The sequence below is a fragment of the Teleopsis dalmanni genome, chromosome X (assembly GCF_002237135.1).
Source record: "Teleopsis dalmanni isolate 2A chromosome X, ASM223713v2, whole genome shotgun sequence".
Classification (NCBI taxonomy): Eukaryota; Metazoa; Arthropoda; class Insecta; order Diptera; family Diopsidae; genus Teleopsis; species Teleopsis dalmanni.
In genome coordinates this window covers 79,570,303-79,577,133 of record NC_051848.1, presented here as the reverse complement: position 1 = coordinate 79,577,133, position 6,831 = coordinate 79,570,303, and positions in this window count along the sequence as shown.

Below are 6,831 nucleotides of genomic sequence, written 5' to 3'. Positions count from 1 at the left end.
CTTCGGTAAACCTGCGCTTGATGTTAATGAAACCGTACTGATGCTGAATGGCCCCAACTGGAGATTGTTAACGGCTTTTATTAAAAATGTATTAAATTATAGGTAAAATTTTATTAAGGAAGATTTTTATATTAATAGTATATGAAATCTATTATTTTTGATATAGTAAGTTAATTTAATATTTATATTGTATTGAGTTTATAAGTAAGAATATTTATTTAATATTTATGAAAACTAATTATTAGATTAATCTGGATTTCCGGCAGACGGCTAAAATGCCATAGCTGTAAGCTTTATATATATAATATAATAGTTATTAATTTCTATGTAATACGACAAATTTGAAATGAAGTAAAAATAACAGAACAAAGCTAAAAAATATTACTATGAGAATATGCTTGTATAAGAATGCAGTATAATTTATAGGAGCGACAGATGACCAACCTACTGTTACTATTTATTTGACTATGGTTCCATATTGTTGGTGATATGTATATATAGTAAATATATTGGGAAAAAGGAGATCAATGTCACAATAAAGCAGACCACCGCGTCCACAGAAGATCTTTGATATTAACTGACCGTAACCAAATAGAGACATTCAAGTTTTTTATGAAGATCAGAATGTTCTTCGTGAGAGGTTGGGTGGTATGTTGAAACAAATATGTCAGCACATCGATAACAAAATACTTAGTGAGGAGTGATGTATGTTATATCTTAAATTAAGTTGATAAACCATGTTTGCATAATACTATTAGGAAGTTTTCGTTTAGCGATACGTAAGGAAACGCATATAGCTAATCAACTTTGTAATAATGTATTGTTGTTATTTGAATTATTGTTGAATTCAAACTTTTCAACAATCTTTCAATTATATTTTCATCCTCGGTTTTATTCGGAATAGTTAATGTGCAATACCCTTGCATGAAGCATAAAAACCATTAGAGTATAAAATTGGGAAACATGTCACGGCAATAAAAAGTAGCAATTAAGATTGTTGGAACGAAAGATGATTAAGAGCCCTAAAATTAATTAACCAACTGTATTCGTGCATTCGCTTTACTTACTTATTTCCATATGTAAATATGCAAATAGGAAGTCAAGAACACAATAAGTAAACTTTCCAATAGTAAAAACTTTATTTTGGGTTCATATATTTTTCTTTTAAAGTCTAAAAGTGAACTTAACTCTTTTACAAATTGGTGGCTGGTAGATACTTATTTCTTCATCTTTTTTCAACACGTGAACTAAACGTTTTTTTTCTGTTTTATATATTGTTTAATTAAAATAGAAAAATAATAGTTAAAGGCTTAACAGTAGTAGTTTTTTACAATAATAGGAAATACTCCTTAAGTTGTTAAAATAGTTAAAAGGAAAACTTAAAACAAACTGCCTAAAAATTTTAAATAATATTTAGATTTTCATAATGACATATTTTTAAATTTAAATGAAATTGGATCATAGAGTACAGTGTATAACTCATTTTCTTGATCTGTAAAATCGGCAAATTAAAGTACGAATTAATATAGCAATTAATCTATATGCAATATTTTCTCTCCTTTGACTTTTGACTTTTTAGCACATCAACAAAATTTTCTCACGGACATGATTTTTATCAAATAAAAATTTGATGGTTATTTTTATTATTATTGTAAGAAAGGTATAGTGCACTACGATCTAAATGATATATTGTGCCCCTTAGTCGGATTAGACTGTTTCTCCAAGTCCGATTTCTTAAATAATAGACAGTATAGAGCCTACCTTTCCTTGTCTTGAATCTTTATGATCAATGAAATACCCTCCTAAGTGTTTCTTCTGCTTATGCATCAGTGTCAGGCACTCTCCAAGCACATGGTATGCACTTTCTTTCTCCTCTCTACAGTATCTGCAGTCTAATTTGGATTAAATTCCTAACTTTGTTAGGTGATTATTCAATCTACAGTAATCGATTAATAATCCTGTAATAATTCTTAGTTTATTTTTTTAATGTTCTATGTATACGATTTTTATACCAAGAAAAATTACTATTAGGCGCACGGACGATTTTATTGTAGTACACGGGCTCTAATAACAATCCAAACAATTAAGAAAAACAAAAGATTTAAAATTGGACGATTCCACTTAACGGTTAACGAAGTTCTGATTTATTTTACATAAAGCACAAAAAGCTCATATTAACAGGGTTACAATATGGTATGTAGATAATATATATGCTTAAGTAGTAGATCATATGCTTAAGTAATAGGTTAGGTTAGGTTAGGTTATACCAGTGATCCCTAGTGGATCCACTTAGGCCTATTGGCCCATTGTGATGCCGTATATAAATAATAAAAACCTCAGGGTTTAAAACCACCAGTTCAGCTCTACGCTGAATCCTGTTAAGTACCGAACAGTACGAAGATTTATCAAGAGCTGTCCACCATACCGTAATACCATACAGCAATATGGGCCTAATAACAGCTATATATACCCATTGGGTGATGCGAGGTTGAAGACCCTACTTCTTACCAATAGCTTTCTGACATAGAAGAAGCGCAACATTGGCTTTTCTTGCGCGCTCTAGAGTGTTTTTCTTCCAAGTGAGTTTCCTATCGAAAACTATACCTAAAAATTTGGCTTCCTCCTTCACATGTATCACAGAATCTCGTAGAGAGGGTGGAGAAAGATTTGGGACCGTATGTTTTCTTGTGAAAACTACGATTTCAGTTTTATTGGGATTCACCCCAATGCCACATTTTTGTGTCCAATTGTTTAGGATATTAAGACCATTTTGTAGAATATCCCTGAGAATGGTAGTATATTTTCCAGTGACTGTTATCGCAATATCATCCGCATATGCAATAGTTTCGCAGCCCTCTGCCTTCAGTTTTATTATCATTCACCACTATATTCCAAAGGAGAGGGGATGCTTACGTAGTAACAAATAAGTAATAAATTTGCTCTATTGAAATTGAACTTATAAATAATAAAAAATTTAAATTGTGTTAAGTTAAAAATTATATACACGATATTGTATTAACAGAGTATACTGAACACTATGACATCTTTAAAGCGTTTCAGTTTGTAAATCCCTAAAAGCCTTTTAGACTGTTATAGTTTTGGTGGCTTTACCCACAATATCTCGCTTTCTTTCACCTGTGCACCGTGTAAAAGAATTAATAGAGTTCGGTTGTCTAGACTACAGAGAAATACTAAGTCTATCATAATTGAAATTTGGTGATTATTCTTGACAGACATTTTATAGACCTTTCCTTTTAATATAGTATATTAAAGTATATTGAAGTCAAAGAAGTTTACCCTAATAAAATGAGGTTATTTTAAGACTGAAGTTTTAAAATAGACATAGTATAAATCGCAGTATGTTAACAGAATTAGACATAAAAGGGTACCAGCTTCCAATGGAGCGGATCACCGCGACCATAGTGGATCTTTTGTACTGCTACAGGCCCTAACAGAACAGAAGATATTCCATCTTTCGAACGAAAGCCAAAATGTTAGCCGTTGAGGACCTCCTAATGTTAGAAAGCGAGAGCAGTTCTCGACCCAGTGACCACCTGGCCCAGATCAAGTCTGGGCAGTCACAGAGAATGTGATTGGAAACAAAAAAGAAACTGTATCTTTAGTTCAATTTTAATCCCAAATGTTCACGTCTCGGTTGTTTCAAAAATGTTGCATTTATGTTGTGTTACAAATTATCACAAGTTTTAAAAATCTTGATCTCGTTACCATTTTGTAGACTAAAATTTGGTTTAAATCACTTGAAAAAAATTTCTGTATGGCAAAAAAAGTCTGCTATTCACTGACTTACTTCAACTTCATCCCATTTAATTTTTGCTTACATTCTCGTAAAATAAATAAATAAATCAAAACTTATAAAATTCGATAAGTTTCACCTTTGGTCGATAGCAGTAAACACGGAAACGTACGCAAAACTTTCATTTATGCTAAAATTTATTTGAGTTCAAATTAAATGCTAATCAAGCAAGGACTTATGAAGCATGGACTGACAGAAGAGCAAAACAAAATTAGGAAGGGAAACGAGAATAAATAAAATACGATACCACATGCAGGGAGTAGCCTTAAAATGTATCTGCAAATTCTATTACCGATTCGAACGTCATATATAAGCCATATGGCAAAACACAAACCTGAAACCAATAATTGAATTTGGTAACACACACAACTCGTGTGCGTTTGATGTTCACTGTTAAAAATCAAATCAAATTAAATTGGACTGAACTTAACTGAACCGAAATCAATTGAATTAAATTTGTGAAAGTCGTCCTTCTTACCTTCCAGAAATTTATGTCTTCCTCTCAATTCATTTTCTTCAAATTTTTTAAAGACATTGACGATTTCATTTAATTGCTCAAATATTCTTCACATGAAGTTCAAGATGTTCTCTAATATTCAATTAAGTACTTGGTATTTATGGTATCCTTTGAGGTTGTCAATTGAATTTTATTCAACAATTTATAAATAATATTTGTGAAACTATTTGAATAGTATAATTTTTATATTATTAATTTATTAATTTTCAATTTATAGAATTATTTTGGCAAATCTGCAGGTGTTTTGGTTATTTGACAAATATCCATTATTATTAACCCTTAGTACTTAAATTCTAAATATCATACAAGTATACTAACAATAGAATCGATAAAAAGTATATTAAATGACCACTGATAATGGGTATTCAATAAGACAAGAACTAGCTGTAGAGTCAGTCAAAAAGCTTAATTATTCAAAATAAAATTTTATTGTTGTAATGCACCCATTATCCTTATTTATTTTTGTAAGTCCTTTTAATTTGAAAGAAATGTAAACTAATTTTTAGTATTACGCAAAAATCAAAAATGCTGTGAAATATTATGCTTCGTCATAATTGATTTTAAAATATGAATTTGACTTGATTTAATTTATTGATTTTAATAATTAATAGTGTAGGAAAAATAGAATATATAGTAAATTTTGAAAAGTGGAAATAAAAAAACATGCTTTTAGTAGTAAAAATGAATTTATCTTTTAATATAATCTTTACCCGCAGTTGCAGAGAGAGGACGATGAAAGTGCCTCGCACCTGCTTTGTTTCTGGCCAGCATATGCGCGTCGCCGCCTTATCACTTTCTTCTTTGAGGATCTTGGCGAGTTGCAAGACCTCCAGCTGAATAAACTTGCACGCTTTGCCAACGGTTCTAAGTGGTTTTAATGCTTGAGACTTCTATAATACAAGGGATCCACTTGATCCTATAGGCCGAAGTGGATTACCTTAGGATCGTCGGTACAACCTACATAGCTAATATTATCTTTCTCAACTTAAGTGAACAACTATTTTATGGATTTCATCTCTAACATATAGTGATTTTTTAATTGCACTATGAAGCATTTTTTAGGGTAATTATTATCACTTCGTGTGATGAAAATCATCTGAGAATATGCAAAAATCAACAGAAAGTAAAACTGATGGATAGGTTGTTTCAATAATTCGTCCATAAGTCGCTGATGTTGGCAATCATTTTTTTAAACTGAGACGTTGCCTTAATAGAACACGATTTTTCCCAAAAAGTTTATATTTTTTCAGAAATTGTTGCATCCAATCTATTCAAAAGCTTATAATAATAACCTGTGGTTATTTTTTATCGAGTATTGATTTTGTAATATACAGAAAAATTCTGATACTAATATCTTCTTGGCTAATTTTTGGAGCTAATTTCTAAGCTTAAGTTCCGACTAAACACCATTCATTAAGTTATTGTTTTGATTCGAGGTTATGAGGAAATATTCACATGTTATTCATAGTGATAAAATGAAACACAAAATCCTTTTTTTTTCTCAATTGCTCTACATGTTACTGACCACGAAACTCAGCACACATAATTGTTATCTATGCTTTATGAATTATCTAGCTTCATCTACATTTTTTTTTAGGTCAACAATGATTTTCGAAAACTATATCCAATACCTTTGTGACGTTTAATGGACTTAATGGAGATTTTCAACTTTCTTTACTATTTTAGAACTTTTAAATAAACAACTTCAAACAATTGATTGAATTGAAATTTTGATCATATTATTATGAAAGACAAATTACATACAGATGGCACTCGGCGCGCTCATCTATCATCTAATAAATCTCCCGTCTTTCTTTGATAACATTTCTCTCTTTACAACTGACTGAAAGATGTCGGTAGTAGAGCATTGAAGATTTTTGGTGACTGCTGGGGAGTTATTAATATATGAATATATTGTCACAGTTCCGCAACTATAATCATTACTGGTCTATCCGTGGGGTTAAGTGACTTGTCTGAGGCATTTAAATTTAAGTAAAAGAAAAATCGGTTACTGAAAACACTACGGCAATTTCTTCAAAAGGACTGATAAGACTGATATTACGTTAATTGAAGTTCAATTGGCTACACCCATTATGGTTAATTTAAAAATATACTCGTGCCAAGATAAAATTACTTAAACTTTCGGAAAGTTGGTTAAGGGGAATAACAGTTGGTGGTTGAAAGGAGTGCACAGGATGCGAAAATGAAAATGACATACATATAAAACTTTAAAGTAACGGAATTAATTTCTCTATTAAACAAAGAAAAAAGGGAAAATATAGAACGGCTCAAGTTGTAAAACAGCTTTTCCCACATATAGCTGCTCTAATGCTGTCAGGTTTTTAGCGGGGTTTTAAAAAAATCAAAATAAAATCCTTTTTATGGCAGTGGAATATGCACTACAACTGTGAGCACTTCTGTCAATCTTGGTTGTATGGATGTGTGGTATGTTGTTGGTTCTTGATTTAGTAGACAAAAAAGTTCAGTTTTTTCTACTTTG